The following is a 20,339-nucleotide window of genomic DNA, read 5'->3' as shown; positions in this document are numbered from 1 at the left end:
AAAAGTATTTGGATAAAACCAAGGAACAGCTCGGACAACTCGGGGAATATAAGATCTGTCACATATCCCGCGAACAAAATGCCTGTGCTGATGCACTCTCAAAACTAGCCAGCACCAAACCAGGGGGCAACAATAGAAGCCTCATCCAGAAAATGCTGCAGAACCCGTCAATCTCGGAAGAGGAAAAGTCCTAGCCATAACAAGTCAGGATCAAGGATGGATGACCCCCATAATTAATTACCTCAAAATAGAAACACTCCTCACAAATGAGAAGGAGGCAAAGAGGTTAAAACAGGAGGCTCAGTACAACACTATCATAAACAACACCCTATATAAAAGAGGGATTTCAATACCACTACTAAAATGTGTGCCGACCTCCAACACAAGGGAAGTTTTAGAGGAAGTACACAGTGGCATTTGTGGTAATCATCTCAGAGCACAAGCTCTCACCAAAAAAGTACTCCGGGCGGGATTTTATTGGCCAACTCTACAAAAGGAAGCTACAGAATTTGTAAGGACATGCCCACCATGCCAGAAACATGCCAACTTTCACATCGCCCTGCCAGAAGAGCTCATCAGCGTAACATCGCCTTGGCCATTTGTAAAATGGGGACTCGATCTTCTCGGACCCTTTCCCCAGGGATCGGGACAAGTTAAATTCCTCATAGTCGGGGTAGACTATTTCACAAAGTGGATCGAGGCAGAGCCCCTAGCCAATGCCACTGCTCAAAGGAGCCGGAAATTCCTATATAAGAATATTGTCACAAGGTTTGGGGTTCCATACTCCATCACTACAGACAATGGCACCCAATTCACAGACGCGGGCTGCAGAAAGTTAGTAGCCAACTTAAACATAAAATACCAGTTCACCTTCGTTGAACATCCCCAAGCCAATGGACAAGCCAAAGCGGCCAACAAAGTCATATTGGCTGGGCTAAAACGGAGACTGCAAGATGCAAAGGGAGCCTGGGCCGAAGAACTTCCACAAGTCCTATGGGCATATCGAACAACGCCATATTCCACCATAAACGAATCACCATTTCGACTAGCATACGGAGTGGAGGCAATGATCCCAGTAGAGGTCGAGGAAAGGTCGCCTAGAGTGGTTCATTAAAATGAGGAAGCCAACTCCCAACTTCAAAGGGAAGAGCTCGACCTACTTCCTGAAATCCAAGAAAAAATTTGGATCAGGGAAGAAGCACTAAAACGTTGAATGGCTTCCAGATATAATCAAAAGGTACTGCCGAGAGGTTTCGCTGAGAATGATCTCATCCTAATCCAAAATGATATTGGAACAACTCGACCCGGAGAAGGAAAGCTGGCAGCAAACTGGAAAGGACCCTACCGAGTCATAGAAGTACTTGGGAAGGGCTACTACAGACTGTCCGAACACGAGGGACAAAAGCTTCCCAGATCATAGCACGCCTGCAACCTAAGAAGGTACTATAGCTAGAAAAAGTAAAAGATCTCATCATAGGATGCACTCTTTTTCCTGAAAAGGTTTTTTAATGAGGCACCAAGTTGAGATTCAGAAATTATTCGACTTAAAGGGATGAAAAACTCCCACATGTATATATTTACATTTTCTTTTAAATAAAGCATATTTTAGATATTCTACAAATTCTCAAGACGCATTAATCTGAAGCATTCATCGTCCGATTATAAAGCAACGGATCGGCAAAAAAGTGAAAAACAGATTCATTGCATGATCACGATAAAGACCAATAGAGATGAAAACGCGATTCATCTAAAGGTCAACCAAACAAAGATAGAAACCACCTTCTACAAATCGGTAAAGATGAACACAGAATAATGTAAGAAGTTATCGAAAGTGATCCGGAAAAAGAACCTGATGAGGTCTTATGGATTGCTAAATAATAACTTAAAGACTGGCCGACGTTAAAAAGTCGGACCAAGTCAACCCAAGTTATCAGCAAATCCCTGGAAAGAGGTCTGGCCAACCCTATAAAAGAGGAATTGCTATAACTTAGAAGAGATCGACATGACGAAGTCGGTCTCCTACGAAAAATAAGTTATAAAAGTAATCCCTGAAAGAGACCTGACAAAGGTCCAAGAAAGAGGATTACAAAATAACTTAGAAGAGATCGACATAAAGAAGTCGGTCTCCTACAACAGACAAGTTATAAAAGTAATCCCTGAAAGAGACCTGACAAAGGTCCAAGAAAGAGGATTACAAAAATAACTTAGAAGAGATCGACATAAAGAAGTCGATCTCCTACAAACGAACAAGTTATAAAAGTAATCCCTGAAAGAGACCTGACAAAGGTCCAAGAAAGAGGATTACAAAATAACTTAGAAGAGATCGACATAAAGAAGTCGGTCTCCTACAACGGACAAGTTATAAAAGTAATCCCTGAAAGAGACCTGACAAAGGTCCAAGAAAGAGGACTACAAAAATAATTGGAAAGAGGACCAACGTAAAGAAATCAGTTATGGATGGCCAGAAATAAATACAAGTAAGAGCCAGAAAAATGAAATACAAGTTGGATCCACACATCCACAACCTCAAAGGATCCAAGCTACAAGCAATAGGTACAAAGCAATCCAAAGAGGCCGAGCAGCAAGGCTTCAGCATTCTCAAAACCCAAAAAGGTGCCAAGACAAGTGCAAACAAGCATGATATGAAATACAATATTATAAACAAGCTTCAGGATCAGGCCCAAAGCTTGAAAGCTACTTGTTGTTTTTTCAAAATGAAAAGTTGCTAAACAAGCAACTAGAAGGAGTATCAACAGTCAGCAAAATATTCAAATTACAAAATAAAGAGTTTAAAAGCCCACAAGTCGGGCCATCTACACAAACACCCAAGAAAAATCAGCTAAGATCGAGAGCCTTCTCGGCAGCATCAGTACGGGGAGAAGAAGGGCGAGTCTGAATAGGCACAGCATCCACGGTACCATCATCCCAGTTCAAGATCTGACAGTCCGGATCAGAAACGGAATGACCGACCTCACCTGGAGGAACAATAGAAGTTGACACTTTGACAGAAGGCACAGGGGGAGGCTCGATATCGTCATCATCTTGGTCATCAGGGACAATCTTACCATCCCTCACAATATTATCCAGGCTAAAAAGACTAAGATCGGCCTCGGGAGCAATAATTCGAACCTGCTCCTTCAGGTTCTCGTAAGCAGCATTCACACTGCCAACAAGATGACCCTGAAGCTCAGAATAATCAGCTCGGGCGTTCTCCAACTCCCCCTTCAAACGCATTCCCTCCCGATAGGACATAATGTAGATGTCTTTATGCCTCAACGCCGTGTCCTCAGCCAACCACACAGAAGCCGCCAGAGCAAGGGAACTCGCCTTCTCATTCTCTAGATCCTTCTCCAGTTTGGCCACCTTCACCTCAAGCTCCTCTTTCAAGCCCTTCATCCGATCGAATTCCTGTTTTGCCTCCTCCATGAAGGCTTTGGTGGCATGGAGAGGAAGATTTTGAGTCGTTCGATACAAGGCAGCTCCCATATGTGCCATTTTTACACTACTCTGAGTTATAAAGTCCAAATGACGAAGGAGTGATACATCATCCATAGGGAGGACACCGTATGGACCGATCTGCTGATCTACGAACTCGACTGCGTCAAAATCAGGGGCATCAAGGTTGAAAGGCTCAATTGTTTTTTGTTTCTTGTTGGGAGGAACACCAGAAGTAGCAGCAGAAGACTGTGGAGGCTCGGCCAAGCGAACCCGAGGAGTGAGAATTACCCTCCTCGGGCCAGGAGAACTCGGCACGGGCGGCTTCACCGGAACTTGAGAAGATCCCTCTCCCGCCACCTTGGCCGAGATATTTTGAGCAGCTGCAGCCTTCTTTGCTTTCTTGTAGGCCTTCATGGAATCGTTGTTTTTCCACATCTCTGAAAATACAGAATCGACCACAGTAATGGGTTACAATCACAAAAAGAAGAAGCAAAACTAAAAAGCAAGTATAGAAATAAGTCAGACAGTACCCAAAGCAGTTCGAATCAAGGATGGATCACTCAAAAATCTTTTCGTATCAAGATGGGGTGGTTCCCCCCATAAATCTTCAAGAACAATTACAAAAGCCCGCTCAACCTCGTCAAGCATCTCCCATGTATAGCGAGACACTCTCACATTCTTTTTCCATTCTAGAGGAAAGGCAGGCTCATCATTTTCATCAAGAAAAAAGGGCCGGGCCCCCTCAACAGCACGGACTCGAAAGAAATAATTCTTAAAATCTTTAAAAGACTCATCATACATGGCAAAAACTTTATGCCTCTTGGCCGACCTGAAAGAAACCCATGAAGCTTTCTTTTTGGAAGACCCTCCAGGCTTGGCAGAAACAAAAAGATAGAGGAAAAGAGTCTGAGAAGTTGTTATGCCTAACTCTTGGCAAAGCAGCTAAAAAATCTTGATAAAACCCCAGGAATTCGGATGAAGCTGGGATGGGGCAATGTTACACGACCACAACAAGTCGGTCTCGAAAGCAGTAAAAGGAAAAGTAATGTCCAACTGACTAAAGAAATATTCATAGGCGTAGAAAAAGGGACGCTCCCCCTCGACAGAAGTAGGAAAACAAACCCTCTCGTCAGAATCGGGTGCCACAAGCTCATAATCTCTCTCTCGGGCACCACCACCACAAACCCTATGACGTTTCCTCAGCTCCACACAAAAATCAGCATCCACAACAGAGACACACATTAAGACAAGGGAGTCCAGCCAATCGGACATCCCCTCGAGAACTTTAAAAGACATCTCTACAATGTTATTGCGAGAAGACATGAGGCCAACTAATCCTACAATAAGAAAAGAAGATTGGATTACTAAAAAATATCTCGGACGAGGGGCAAAACAACTCGACTAATATGATACAGAAGAACAAACAGAAAAGGAAAACCCCAAGACTCAAACCAAAGCCCTGGGGCATCCTTTGGAGGCAGTAACAAAGCAAGATTTCAGGAAAAATCTACAGCTCACGTCCCGACATTTCTCAAAACAAGAAAAGAAGATCTCAAATAACAAAACGTTTCGAAAAAGGAAAACACGAAGTCATCAAAAGCCACTATCTTCCCACAGTCTATCAGCAAAAGAGCATCGCCAACATCAAACATGCCAAGCGGAAATCGTCAAAGATGCAATCTTTTTGTGATTCAAACAAAATCATCATTCCAAAGCTTCAAAATCAAAAGCACAAACAGAAACGGAACAACATGCAAGCATCAAACAAGAGGAAAAGTGAAAAGGTTAACGCGAAAGGCGAAAAAACTCCCAGAACACACATTACAACAGCAATCAGGCACAGCAAAAGCAGAAAGATCTAAACTTTCTCCAAACAAAATCAAAACTTTCTCAAAATCAGACATGAAAAAGTGACACGGAAAAGAGAAAGGAAGAAAAACCAACCTGAGCGAAGAAGCCTCGAAGGAGATTGAAGACGGAGAGACGGAATCACCCAGAAAAACTGCCAAATGATGCCACAACTCAAGAAATACAAAAGGCGAAAATAGAAAAGCGAGAGAGTAAAAGAGAAGTTACAAAGAGAAATGAAGAAGAGAAACCATTTTCTGTGAGCAAATTTCAAAATAAAAGCCAAGGGAACGGGGTAATTAAAACCAATTAATGAAGGTATTAAACCCTTGCACGTTCCCAAGAACAGAACGCTACTATAAAAGCGCACGCTTTCAGAGGAAAATGTTCCACATTCAAAAATTCTACAAAAAGAAAGAAGTCGACAAATGCTCGAGTTCGGCTTCACCAGAGAAGGATCGAAGTCTAAGACTCGACCTCAAAAAGAAAGACCAAGCTCGAGCAGGGGCACTGTTCACACCCTGGGCCGAGCTATCCGACCCGAGATGTTCAGTGACAAAGCGACCGACCTCTTCAGGTCAGGCTATCCGACCTCTTCTCAAATAGGTCGGCCAAATCGACAGGAAAGCCCAATAAGGGGCCCAAATAAAGGAACACGGCGGTTCCCTTGAAGATAAGCTGACCTCAACTCAAAGATAAAGATAAGATAAGATAACTAACTTATCTTATCTAGAAAGGTCACTCTACAACCACTATAAATACACTGGAGCACCCAGGTATAACTCATACTCTGATTCTACAATAAACATGCTTAATACCCATGCTAACTTAAGCATCGGAGTCTCTTGCAGGTACCCCCCACCCTCCGGTGACCAAGGATCAGAAGTGCAGCTAGTCCAACAAGTCAGACACAATAGCTCCGGCCGCCACCAGCCAACCGGACACGTCATCTCTGACCAGTACAGAAGATCTCATCCGAGATCGACCTACAGTTTCAGGTAACCCTCGGAACAAAAATCAAAGGCGGTTTTGATTTTACATTAAGTTACATATGTATGATTAGCATATGCGAGAGAAAAGGAAAAAGAAAACGGGAGTGAGAAGAACGTAACCGCGAAAGACCGTAAACCCATCAAACTTCCGACTTCGATTTCTTGCAATCCGTAACTCCAATCAAAAAATCTAATCCGGTAAAAGTATTCGTATCCTTCTCTTCTATACGTTGGCACCACTTTTGACCGGTAGAAGTTGATGGTGACGTAGCTCCTCTACCCCTTGAGTTTGACCAACTGGAGTTTTAGGAGGCATAGACGATTCTGGACATTTTCTTCTTCGATAGCTCAGCCAAAAAGTTTCTCCGGAGCTTCGAATATTTTGATTCCGTACGAAGGTATGGTTTTGGTTTCTCGTAGTTAATGTTTAATGTCACATGAAAATTTAGGCTAGAAGACCTTAAGATAGGAATGAATTGAATGTATAATTGATGGATTGTGCATATTGGATAAAATGTGTGGTTTAGCTATTGTTAATAATTTGCTGTTGAAGTTGGTCGGTTTGGAAAAGATTTAATATTGGTATTTGTTTGACTTTGAAATAATTTGTTACCGGAAATGATTTGAAGGACTGAGAGGTGTTTGATTTGATAGTTGGGACCCTTGAAGGATGGCAGAAATTTGAGCTTTAGAGGAAATACTGCCAAAACTTCTATAAGAATTGGAGTTTTGAATTGAGGTGGTACTTTAAAAAGAAAGAGATTATTATGTGGCTTGTGTATTTGAGACTATTTGTTGACCCTCTGTCGCAAGATGTGACCGGGCACTTTAACTCTCCGGATTCCCCATGGGCATGCATATATATGAATATTGAATATTATATTTGAGCTTGGAGTTCGACTCCATGGAATACTATATTATTGAGCTTGGAGTTTAACTCCATGGAATACTATATTATTGAGCTTGGAGTGTGACTCCATGTAATATTATATTTGAGCTTGGAGTTTGACTCCATGGAATATTATTGAGCTTGGGAATGCGCACACAGAGGGACTATCCAATGGTTAACTACCAGGACATGTCGGGTTGGCTGTATAACCAACAGATGAGACTCATCAGCCATAGGACAGGCATACATCATATGCAATTGTTTGTTTGCTTAAGTGTGCATTGTTTTGGTTTGCTTAACTGTTTAATTCTGCTTATCCGCTACTTGTTCTACCTGCTGTAAATGCTTCTCTATCTGTGGTTTCCTTGCTTGAACTGTACGTGTATGTTTTTTGAGAAATCCCTCTTGACAAAGGTGTGAGGGGAGAGGGTTGTTCCACCAGTGATTCGGAGGATTGGAGGCGACAGAAAGTGAAGTATTAAGTTAAAGTTAGATTCAGAACTAGAATACCTTAGACAACTTACCTAATTTCTGGTTTAGTTGAATTCTTAAGCTGAAATCTGAGTGTCGGAGTATAGGAATGCCTCTGGCTTTCCTGAGACCTTTTATATTAACTATGTGGGCACCTTTACTATACTGAGAACCTCCGGTTCTCATTCCATACTATGTTGTTGTTTTTCAGATACAGGTCGAAAGGTATCTCATTAGGTGTCTGGACACCTGAACCGAAGTGGTTACTGTGTTATTTTGTTGTGCAGTGATGTATATACACGTACTTAGCTTTCTCTCCACACAACTTATCCTTTTTTATCTTCTTAGAGGTTTATGGAGAGGCAGGACTTTGTTTATGTACATCTTGGGTTTTGGATATGTATGTATGTATATATATATATATATATATATGTAAATATTCTCCGGCCAGCCTTGACTTCGCAGACTGAGTTAGGAGCTTGTTATTTTGTACCTATGGCTTTCGATTCCTACTTTTATTGTCTTACGTTTTATAGTTATAGTTTGCCTCACACGCAAGTTGTTCCGTTTCCGGAGCGTGGCGCTTTTCAATTTGCGATTTTGTTTTACCCATTTTTCAAGGCTCCTAGTGTATTATATTCTTTCTACTATTACAAGTATGTATTTTAATTTTTAGAAGTCGTAATACCTCGCCACCTCTATTTTACGACTTAAGCGTAAAGTTTTGGGTGGTAGGGTGTTAATATTTTGATACACTAAATAATATTTTGATACACTAAATAATATTTTAGAGTAATTTTAGAGATTTAATTAAATTTCAGATTAACACTAAATCCCCAAAACACAACCCTAACCTTAATTCCCTAACCCTATCCGTCATACTCCTTTCCCCAAAAACAAACCAATACCTACAGATAATAGGTTTTGTTCATAGTTGGAGTTGCACCAATCTCTCTCTCACTCGATAACTCTGTAAACTGCGATCTTTCATAATTATTTATTTATTTATTTTATTTCTTTCGGATGGTGCAAGAAGTCTGTGAATAAAGCTAGTGGCATAAGCTTTAGCTGATTTCTAGCTAACTATATGAGAACTGAGGGCACTAACCAGAAAAAAAGAAAAAGAGAAAGAAAGAAAGGGAGAAGAGAGAACGGGGAGAGCAGAGGGGAGACGGAAGTAGGGGAAGGGGAGAAGAGATGGAGCTACGATCCATAGAGGAAGGAGGAGGGAGACCACTGCTGCAGCTGCGCCATCGCCACCGCGTCCTGCTACTAGCGCCGCCGCCGTTCGTCCTCTCCGCTGCTAGACGCCACCGTTGGAGTTGCGAACAGAGAACGCGCGCAAGGGAAACCATCGCGAAGCTGCCGTCGCCGCTGCGTTGCTGGGCTCGCCATCATTCTGCCCGCGCGGCGGCTGCGTTGCCGGAGCTCCTCGCCACCACCGTTGGCTCCAGAAACCACCCTTGAAGCCTGTGTCTGTTGGTAAGCCCTAACCCTGCTTCAGCTTCTTTATTCGTTAAGTTTCCCTTTACCGTGAGAGTTGTCGCTGAGGTTGTCTGTACCAGGTTATACGGTCACCGTGAGTTTCTCTACCACCTTTGCTCTGAGATGTTGTTGTTGTGAGTTTTTCCGCTGCAGGCTGAAGCCGCTGCCGTTGGAGCTTGTCGGAGTTAACCTCTAGAGCTGCGGCTGTGCTGTACTTTAGTTCCTTGCTGGTACAGTAAGTTATTCTTGCTTTAAAACTCTTTTAGTCACTGTTTTGTTATGTGGCTGAGGTTTTGTGATGCTATTTGCTATTTGATTGAGTTTCGATTATTTCTTGTTGCGATTAGAGTAGCTATGGTTGCTGCAAAAGTGGTTTGGAACTGCGATTGTGGCTGCCGCTGTGATGAGCCGAGGAAAAAAGGGATTCAACGCGTTTAATTATGCGGATTGCGAATAATTGAGGTAGCAGTTTTCTTAAAATTTATTTTATCTTATAGAGTTGTTATAAATAGATATTAATGTGAGAAACATATTTCTGTGATTATGATTGTCTTATAAATGTGGTTGTTTGCTGGACTGAATGACAGATTGCTTGATTGCTTGAGTGGTGTGTGATTGTTGAAAAGAAATTAGTTTTAAAAGTTATTTAGTTGATTATTATGAAAAGTGGGTTTTCTTGGTTTTGAAGTTATTTTTGATAATGTAAATGAATCGGCTTTGGAAATGATTTGAGATATGAAAATGAATTAATTTTGAAAGCGGTTTAATTTTGAATTAGTTTGATTTTATAAATGATTTAATATTTGAGCTGGTTTAATTTTGAAAAAGATTTATTATTGGAAATGGTTGGATTTGAAAATAACTTGATATTAGAACTGGTTGAGTTTTGAAAAATGATTGAGATTTGAAAATTGTTGAAAGGGGTTTGAGGAAGGTTTGGACAGACCCAAAAAGGGTGGCAGAGTCCGAATTTTAGAGGAGATGCTGCCGAAATTTTATAAAATTGGAAGTTTTGTTTTAAGTAATTATTTGGAAAGGTTTGGTTTTAAACATTATATTTTTTAAGATTGATTTATTTAGAAAAGAAAGAATTATATTTTAAATTGGGATTGTTGATGAACGGAATGGAAAGAAGGATGATGAGAATTGACTTTGAAATATGATTTTTGAATGAATTTAGAAATGAGATATGGATTGACGAATGATGATGATATTGAGAATGACTTAGATATTGATGAATATTGAATGAATTATTCATATGGCTTATGAATTTGAATTATCTGAGACACGAATTTCCCTGGGTGGACGCAGTGGCTTACCAACACTTGTTCCAGGTTGAGACTCGATACTTTATTGACCCTACGATGTAAGGGTGACCGGGCACTTATAAATTCCTGAGAATGGTACCCCCATTGAGCAATTTGATATATATGAGAAAAACTATGCATAGACTCATGGGGATGCGCATTGGGGGACAGTCCAATGGTATAACAAACCGGACTTGTCGGGTTGGCTGTATAACCGACAGATGAGCTCATTAGCCATAGGACAGGCATGCATCATATGCATTTGTATGCTTTTCTTGGGTTTAAATTTGTTTTGGTTTGCCTAATTGTTAAACTGTTCTTAACTACTACCTGAACTATTTGTTGTAACTGCTACCTAAACCTGTGCTTTCCTTGTCTGTTTTGCCTGCATTTGTCCTTGTGTGCTACTTTTGAGAATGAGCCTTGGTGTTGAATTGATGATTGTGTTGATTGATTGTGTGGTTGGTTTCTGATTAAGATTTTCTTATAAGAAAAGAAAGGTTTTGGCTTTCTGAAAGATTAAATAATGTTTCTTTGAAAAGGTTTTGAATGATTAGCTATTGGTTTTTAAAAGATTCATAAGGCAATGATAATCATTGAGCTTGAAAACAGTTTTCTTATTAAATATCTTCTTATGAAAATTCTAAAACTTCATGGTGAGACCATGTGGTTAGGTTCTCACCCCCTACAGCTTTACCTTTTCAGGAATCGGATGAAGGAGCATTATGAAGAATTATACTGCATTTTGGTTTATATGATATTGCACTAAATAGATAATTTTTCTTTCCTCGTCTTTGTTATTACAATTTTGTAAGAGGGATAGGAGTTGTATGTTTTATTTGTATATTACATTATAAGCTATTATGTAAGAAGTCTTGTATATAAATCTATGTCTGTTTGTTTTTTTAAGATAAAGTATTTATTTTCGGTTTTCAAAGAAATCAGCAATACGGTGTCGAGTCAAAGGCTCCTATTTTAATATTAAGTATATATAGTAGTCGTAATACTTCTTGCTATCAGAGTGGCGCAGCCGCAAGCGTGACATTCTGGTAGTGAGGGTGTTACATTATGGTATCAGAGCCGTTCATCCTGATTAGAGCCTTGGAGATGGACTGACCATGCTTCATTACATTCTCTGAGTGTCTGTCATGTTGTAGGTCTTGTCCAAGTAACAAGAATTAGAATTTTATGCACATGACTGCCTATTAATTAACATTGTTAGCTTACCGTTGCATATCTGTTGATGTTAAGTCTGGCCAACTTAATGTTGATGGCTTATGTGAACGGGAAGTCAATAGGTTATTATAGGCGAATTGGAATTGATAAGAAATAGGTAACGCTTATCGCATGGCTTGGGAACGTTAGGAGTTAATTCTCGAGGATATTCTTTTATGTGTCTTGAAAATTCTATTGATGACCTGTAACATGTTCTTTCATAGTTTGCCTTGAAAATCCTTATTTGAGATTTCTTTTTAAAAAGTAGTTTGATTATTTCTCAACCTTATCTCTTGTTGAAATGCATTCTCGTTTAATCCTAACTGCCTATGTTTAATTAAATTTCTTGGAGGATTTGTTTTTATCTGTTCAAACTCTTTTTTATTCATGTACTCTTTTATGTGATTTTGAAATTGTTTAATGCATCAAAAAGGTCTTTGAAATCTTTAAGAAATTGCTATTGATTAGGTTGTTTTTCTTTAAGAATTTTGTATTTCTTCGGATTAGCTGAGAACTTATTCGATTTGTCATGTCTTGTGAATTCTGTTCGTGTTTCTTGATTTAAGTTACTTTCTCAAAATGTGAGTGGGTTTCCTTCCTTACATCTCTCAATCTTCTTTAATATCTTTATGAGATTGTGATTTAAAAAAAGTTACACTTGGAATTTTAGTTTTAAACTTTTTAAAAGAGATTTTTGGTTCTCTTAGAAGAAATTTCAACTCAATCCTCTCTTATTTGATTGTACCTATAATCATTCTTTAAATTTTGATAAAGGTGTTTTGAATTTAGTATGTCTTTATTCATATGTGTTTTTGAAACCATACCTCAAATTTTCCTTTTAAAAAAAAATTGAAATTCCTTTCAATTTTACCGTGATTTCACTATATACTCCTAATTGACTAAATGCTTGAGTATCTTTTGAGATTTCTGAGGAATTACTTTTAGTTCTTAGTCCAATTAAATTCCATCTTTCAAATTTCACATATTTTGTCTTTACCTTAGAAATAGTTTTGGCGAAAAACAACTTGATTTCCTACCAACCTCGCTTTGTTTTTATACAAATTCTTAATTGATTATGTAAGGTACCTTTCAAGATTGTCGAGAAAACATTTCATCCTTAGCCTAGCTAATTTCATTTCACAAATCTTGTATAATTTAGTTCGACTTGAATTTGTTTTAACATGACACAATATTTACGTTTTTGATGATTCTCTTGAATTTTGTAAAGCAATTGCCCTGTTCTCCTCTATAATTTCTATTGGAGTTCTTTGAAATCAAAATTCTTTCCTATTTGTATTTTGATTCTTCCTTTTGGCATACCTTATGACTTTTGACCATTCCTATTTGTTGGTGATTTAAACCATTCCTTCATATTCTTGTGAACCTTGTGCTCCTCTGATTTGGTTTTAGTTTATTTTTATCTAATTTACTACTACCATTTTCTTGTACCTTTTAGAGTTCCTAAATTAAATATTTCTTGTTATGTTGCGAAATGACTCTTTCCGAAACGTTTTCTCGTGCCTGTACGTCGTTGCTTAGTTGCAATCCTACACCTCCTTCCGAATTCATGAGAAACATAATTTTGTCGCTTATTCTTCTCTTTCTGCGAATTGTATCTCTTTGAACGTACTTGTACTTATCTCAGTGTCACACGTGGTCCTTAGAGGTAAAAACCGATGTGTTAGCTCTTTAAGGAACGACTGGTAGAAGAGGAGGTATAAGTTTTCAGTAGCTCGATTAAAAGCTTGTTCGACGTCTTATGCCTAATTGATCTTGTTTGAACTCCCTTGATTTAAGATCCTTTTTCATATGGCCTGATTTCTTTTTAAGTACATCTTAATATTTTTGAATGTTCTTATGTGATGGCAATTTTGTTTTGATATGAACTTTTAAAACAAATTTTTGGATTCTCTTCTTAAGAAAGTTAAATCAATTTTTCTCGCTTAAATTTCATCCATAGCTATCCTTTAAATTGACAAAGTTATTTTGAAGTTGGCATGCACTGTTTTAAATAAAGTTTTGAAACCGACTTTTAAGCAAATTTTTACTTCGAAGTTCTTTTCTAAATAAAGTTTAACTTCTTCTTCTTCCATATTTGCTAAAATTTTAATACACGCTTGATTGAATATAAACCTTGAGAATTTTTAAACAAACATTTGATTTTCTTACAACCTTGCCACGATTTTACTGTATACCTTTATTTGATTGAATATCTAAATGTCTTTTAGGATTTTTGGAAAATTGTTTTGGCCTTAACCCAATTGACTTTCCCTTTTCGAACCTCACCTATTTTGTCTTTAACTTGTAAATTATTTTGACAAGAGGCAATTTGATTTTCTTCCGAGTTTTATGCCTACTTTTGGTTAAGTGGTGCACCTAACTATTTTTCTCAAATATTTGAGGGAATATTTTTGTTCTTAGCCAAATCAGTGTTCATTTTATTTTAAAACTCTACATAATCTATTTCAACATGGAATTGTATTAACGTAATGCCACAAATATACTTTTGTTATTTCTTTTACAAAGTGTTTGATGCGCACTTTTCCTTTGAAAACGTGAAATAGTTTTTGAAATGTTTTTCATTCTCTATGAGCAATTCATTCGAAAGTATTCTTAATTCTACTCGAGACTTATGAGCTTTGTCTTTGGTCTTAGGCATTCTTTTTCTGTAAACCTCATATTCCTTGACTCGACTTAATTTTGTTTCAAACTACTGCACTACTTTTTCTTTTGTTATTCCTATCGGGTTTTGCTGATTCGGGAATCATTATTGAGATTGTCAAACTAATTTTCTGTGTGACACTCTTCGTTCCTTATGCATTCCTGATTACTTCTTATTTCAACAACCTTTCAAGCCCTGGTGGATTTTGTCACTTGTCTTTTTCCAAGGTCTTGTATTCTTTTGAATAAACTCGAGGATTGCCTTAGAATCACGTATGACTTTTAGGGGTAGTAAACAAAACTTTAAAAATATTGTTCGTAAATGTGAAAGGTGGATTGGTAAGTGTACAACATTATGAGGAGTGTGGTAGTTGTTCCTCGTAAAAGTTTGTGGATGTTAGGTTGTGACTGGTTATAGGGTTGTGAAGTGACTGATGGAGTTGGGCAGTTGCAGTTCTGAAGTTGGTACGAGGTCTATGCGCAGACGTTATCCTGTTTGTTTACGTCAACCTATTTTCAAACTTTTGCCATCTAAATACCGCTTTGTTTTTGCGAACACCCAACTAGAACACTTGCACCTTCTTGCACTTAAAGTTTTGATAAAACAGTATCCCCATGTGATCTCTATATTTTGGATCATCTTGTAATTTTTGCTCTAGACCACACTTTTTTCTTACATCCAAGTTTTACGGGATTTTTGGTATTTGAAAAATTATATACATATATCTGCCAAGACCCCTACTTTTCTAAAATATGCAAAAGTAAAGTATTCGAAACTATTTTAGTAATTCTTTGTACCAAATTAATTTCCGAGGACGAAAATTTTTATAAAGTGGGTAGGATGTAAGACCCAGAAATTTCAAAAAATCTTATTAAGAGCTAATTTTGATTTATTTATTCATTAAGTACTTTAACCTCAGAAATTATTTTAGTAAAGATAAACTAAAGCAAATTTTGATTAATTGAGTTTAAAGTAATTTAAGATTTTATCTGATTTTATAATTATCGAATTATTTTCTATATTTAAATAATAAAGTTTAGCAAATATAAAATAATAAGAATTTTATATTGCTTGGTTTAGGTAATTGAGATTTCGGAATTTAATACTAATATTTTTATAAATAAAGAAAATTAATTATATTACCTTATAATTTCAATTAGAGTATTTGATTTCAAATCAAATAGTATTTTGATACACTAAATAATATTTTAAAGTAATTTTAGAGATTTAATTAGATTTCAGATTAACTCTAATCCCCGAAACACAACCCTAACCCTAATTTTCCTAACCCTAGCCGCCATACCCCTTTCTCCAAAAACAAACCAACACCCACAGATAATAGGTTTTGTTCATAGCTGGAGTTGTACTAATCTCTCTCTCTCACTCGATAACTCTGTGAACTGCGATCTTTCATAATTATTTATTTATTTATTTTATTTCTTCTAGATGGTGCAAGAAGTCTGTGAATAAAGCTAGTGGCATAAGCTTTAGTTGATTTCTAGCTAACTATATGAGATCTGAGGGCTCAAACCAGAAAAAAAAAAAAAAGAAAAAGAGAAAGAAAGAAAGGGAGAAGAGAGAACGGGGAGAGTAGACGGGAGACGGAAGCAGTGGAAGGGGAGAAGAGAGGGAGCTGCGATCCACAGAGGAAGGAGGAGGGAGACCGTTGCTGTAGCTGCGCCATCGCCACCGCATCCTGCTGCTAGCGCCGCCACCGTTCGTCCTCTCCGCTGCCGCCGCCGCCGTTGGAGTCGCAAACAGAGAACGCGCGTGAGGGAAACCGTCGCGGAGCTGCCGTCGCCGCCGCATTGCTGGGCTCGCCATCGTTTTGCCCGCGCGGCTGCTGCGTTGCTGGAGCTCCTTGCCGCCGCCGCTGGCGCCGAAAACCGCCCTTGAAGCTGTGTCTGTTGGTAAGCCCTAACCCTGCTTCAGCTTCTTTATCCGTTAAGTTTACCTTTACCGTGAGAGTTGTCGCTGAGGTTGTCTGTACCAGGTTATACGGTCTCCGCAAGTTTCTCTGCCGCCTTTGCTTTGAGCTGTTGTTGTAGTGAGTTTTTCCGCTGCAGGCTGAAGCCGCTGCTGTTGGAGCTTGCCGGAGTTAACCTCTGGAGCTGTGGCTGTGCTGTACTTTAGTTCCTTGCTGGTACAGTAAGTCGTTCTTGCTTCGAAACACTTTTAGTCACTATTTTGTTATGTGGATGAGGTTTTGCGATGCTATTTGCTATTTGATTGAGTTTCGGTTATTTCTTGTTGCAATTAGAGTAACTATGGTTGTTGCAAAAGTGGTTTGGAACTGCGGTTGTGGCTACCGCTGTGATGAGCTGAGGAAAAAAGGGATTCAACGCGTTTAATTATGCGGATTGCAAATAATTGAAGTAGGGATTTTCTTAAAATTTATTTTATCTTATAGAGTTGTTATAAATAGATATTAATATGAGAAACATATGCCTGTAATTATGGTTGTCTTATAAATGTGGTTGTTTGCTGGACTGAATGACAGATTGCTTGATTGCTTGAGTGGTGTGTGATTGTTGAAAAAAAAATTGTAACAACCTCCCTTCACCCCTTCTAGAAACAAAATTAAATTCGAATTTTGAAAATCAGTTAGGAAATGAGTTTAGAATTTTGAATTATGGATAGGAATCTAATAACCGCCATTCTTTTAAATTTAAAATTATCCAAACCACCATACCACTGAAAGTATATAAATAGGGGTATGCCAATAGATAGAAGATCACCCCTCTCAAACACTAATCCTCCCCTCTTCCCTCTACGAAAATATTTCGTGTGCAAACACAAGAGGCAGGCTCATAGGCAATAAATAGGCGTTAGAAAGAGTAGGGAATTATGTTTTTCTTTACTTTTATGTTTGGCATGTAGTATGATCTATTTTTATTTTCTTCCATCTATGCATGTTATCATGTTTCCGTGTCTTATGGAATTAATTATCTTTTACTCATCCTTTATCCACATTGATCATGTTTGTCCATTATGTCATTCATGTTCTCCTGAGTCCAGAGTACATACCTTCTTATAATGTTTTATTTAATTATTTAATATATCCTATTTTATTATGTGCATATATATGATCTTTTATACCATTATATTATTAATATTTCTTTAGGGTCGAGAGTACATACCTTCTTATAATGTTTTATTCAATTATTTAATATACCCTATTTTTATTATGTGCATTTATATGATCTTTTATACCATTATATTATTAATATTCCTTTAGGGTCGGGAGTAAATACCTTCTTATAATATCTTATTCAATTATGCCCTATTTTATTGTGTGCATTTATATGATCTTTAATGCCATTATATTATTAATATTCTTCTAGGTTCAAAAAATGTACCAATTATTTAATATGTCCTATTTTCTGTACTTTAATATGATCTTTCAATGTATGCCATTATGTTACTGAGATCTTTTTAATTAGAGAGTTTAGGCATATACGGTGTCTTATAACTAGGGTCTCATTATTTCACATGTCCCTTTTATCATCATATTTGTCCACCTTCTTGCATGATTTCTTCTTGTATGATTTTCTTCTTGTGTATGCCTAAACAACCCTAATTGTAAATTAAACCGAGGGAATGATCCTTCGGTAAGGGAAGGTGACCCCCAAAGACAAGATATCGAGATGATCCCTCGGTAAGGGAGGGTGATCGATCGAGATGATCCTTCGGTAAGGGAAGGTGATCGCCAAAATGTTTGGGATAAGAACCTTCGGTAAGAAAAGGGGACTCCCATTTTATACCGGTTTGAGCTCAATACCTTCCAAAAAAGCTACAAGTTAAGAAAGGAGGAAGTATGAAGGAAAGTTTGATTATAATTATATTTTTAATATTTATTTATGTGATGTTTCATGTGTTATTATCCTTTCTATTTGACTTGCCTATGTGCTTTCCTTTTTGCCTATTATGTTTTACGTTTTACAAAAAAGGTTCATATTACATGCCATGTCGTATGACTTTTTTAAAATCCCGCACGTGAGCTGGGGATAGATATGGAGGTGTTACATAGCACTCCTACCGAGACTTTAAGTTCTCATCCCTTCTTTTTTCCCATACTGTCTCCAGAAGAATATGGTACAGCGGATAGAGACGACGCAGCACCCCCGAGGGTAACTTCCGAATATGACCCCTCGAAGCACGCGTGGGTAGTTATGACCACTATTACCGTGCGCCAAACTATCTACTTAGGTCAAGATTTCGTAGAAAGAAACCCCCAGCTGCCCGTCGTAACCTTTCTAGATACGAACACTTCAGCACTCAAGAAACAGTCACCCGAGGTGGTATATCTCGAATCAGATTTCGAGACAGATGAAGAGGAACCTGACAGCCCTAGCCAAGAGGAGGACACAATGGAGGAGAATCCAGAGGAGGAGTTGACCTCTTGCGGGAGTGCAAAGGTGGAGTACGTGCCCTATTCCCCCACTCCGGAACCTCGTTGGATCTTAGTTCACCCTACACAACGGAATGTTATCTTCACTGCGCAAAAAAGTATTGGAGGAAGAATTCTAGTACCTCGATTCGTGAAAAACTGAAGAGTCCTGACCAAGGATAGGACATGACACAAGGATGGGAGTTTCTTCGATGAAATTAGTTAGGATGTATTGGTTTCTTTTTTCTTTCATCATAATTACCTTTAAAGCACTTTCTTCTTTTAGAACCGTACTCATGGGAATTTTGTTGTTATTCTATTTGCTCGAACCTCTTTGAGTGTATTTGACTCCGTCATTTCAATCCTATTCGATTTCTACCCAGAACTTCACGCGTATTTTCCTTCTTCCTTACATAACGATTGAGTTCATTGGTTTTCTATCAAGTGTGACACCCTATTGAAAGGCCTTCAAGGGTAGGATTTTACCTAGGGTGTTAAAAAATTAGTTTTAAAAGTTATTTAGTTGATTATTATGAAAAGTGGATTTTCTTGGTTTTGAAGTTATTTTTGATAATATAAATGAATCGACTTTGGAAATGATTTGAGATATGAAAATGATTTAATTTTGAAAGCGGTTTAATTTTGAATTAGGTTGATTTTATAAATGATTTAATATTTGAGTTGGTTTAATTTTGAAAAAGATTTATTATTGAAAATAGTTGGATTTGAAAATAACTTGATGTTAGAACTGGTTGAGTTTTGGAAAATGATTGAGATTTGGAAATGGTTGAAAGGAGTTTGAGGAAGGTTTGGATGGGACCCGAAAAGGAAGGCAGAGTCTGAATTTTAGAGGAGATGCTGCTGAAATTTTATAAAATTGAAAGTTTCGTTTGAAGTAATTATTTGGAAAGATTTGGTTTTAAGCATTATATGTTTTAAGATTGATTTATTTAGAAAAGAAAGAATTATATTTTGAATTGGGATTGTTGATGAATGGAATGGAAAGAAGGATGATGAGAATTGTGTTTGAAATGTGATTTTTGAATGAATTTGGAAATGAGATATGGATTGACGAATGATGATGATATTGAGAATGACTTAGATATTGATGAAAGTTGAATGAATTATTCATATGGCTTATGAATTTGAATTATCTGAGACACGAGTTTCTCTGGGTAGACGCAGTGGCTTGCCACCACTTACTCCAGGTTGAGACTCGATACTCTGTTGACCCTACGATGTAAGGGTGACCGGACATTTATAAATTTCCGGGAATGGTACCCCCATTGAGCGATTTGATATATATATATATATATATATATATATATATATATATATATATATATATATATATATATATATATATATATATGAGAAAAAGCTATGCATAGACTCATGGGGATGTGCGTCGGGAGACAGTCCAATAGTTTAGCAAACCGGACTTGTCGGGTTGGCTGTATAACCGACAGATGAGCTCATTAGCCATAGGACAGGCATGCATCATATGCATTTGTATGCTTTGCTTGGGTTTGAATTTGTTTTGGTTTGCCTAATTGTTAAACTGTTCTTAATTGCTATCTGAACTATTTGCTATAACTGCTACCTAAACATGTGCTTTTCTTGTCTATTTTGCCTGCGTTTG

Source organism: Arachis hypogaea, chromosome 17 (assembly GCF_003086295.3).
Source record: "Arachis hypogaea cultivar Tifrunner chromosome 17, arahy.Tifrunner.gnm2.J5K5, whole genome shotgun sequence".
Classification (NCBI taxonomy): domain Eukaryota; kingdom Viridiplantae; phylum Streptophyta; class Magnoliopsida; order Fabales; family Fabaceae; genus Arachis; species Arachis hypogaea.
The sequence above is the reverse complement of the archived record's forward strand: the minus strand, read 5'-3'. Positions refer to the sequence as shown.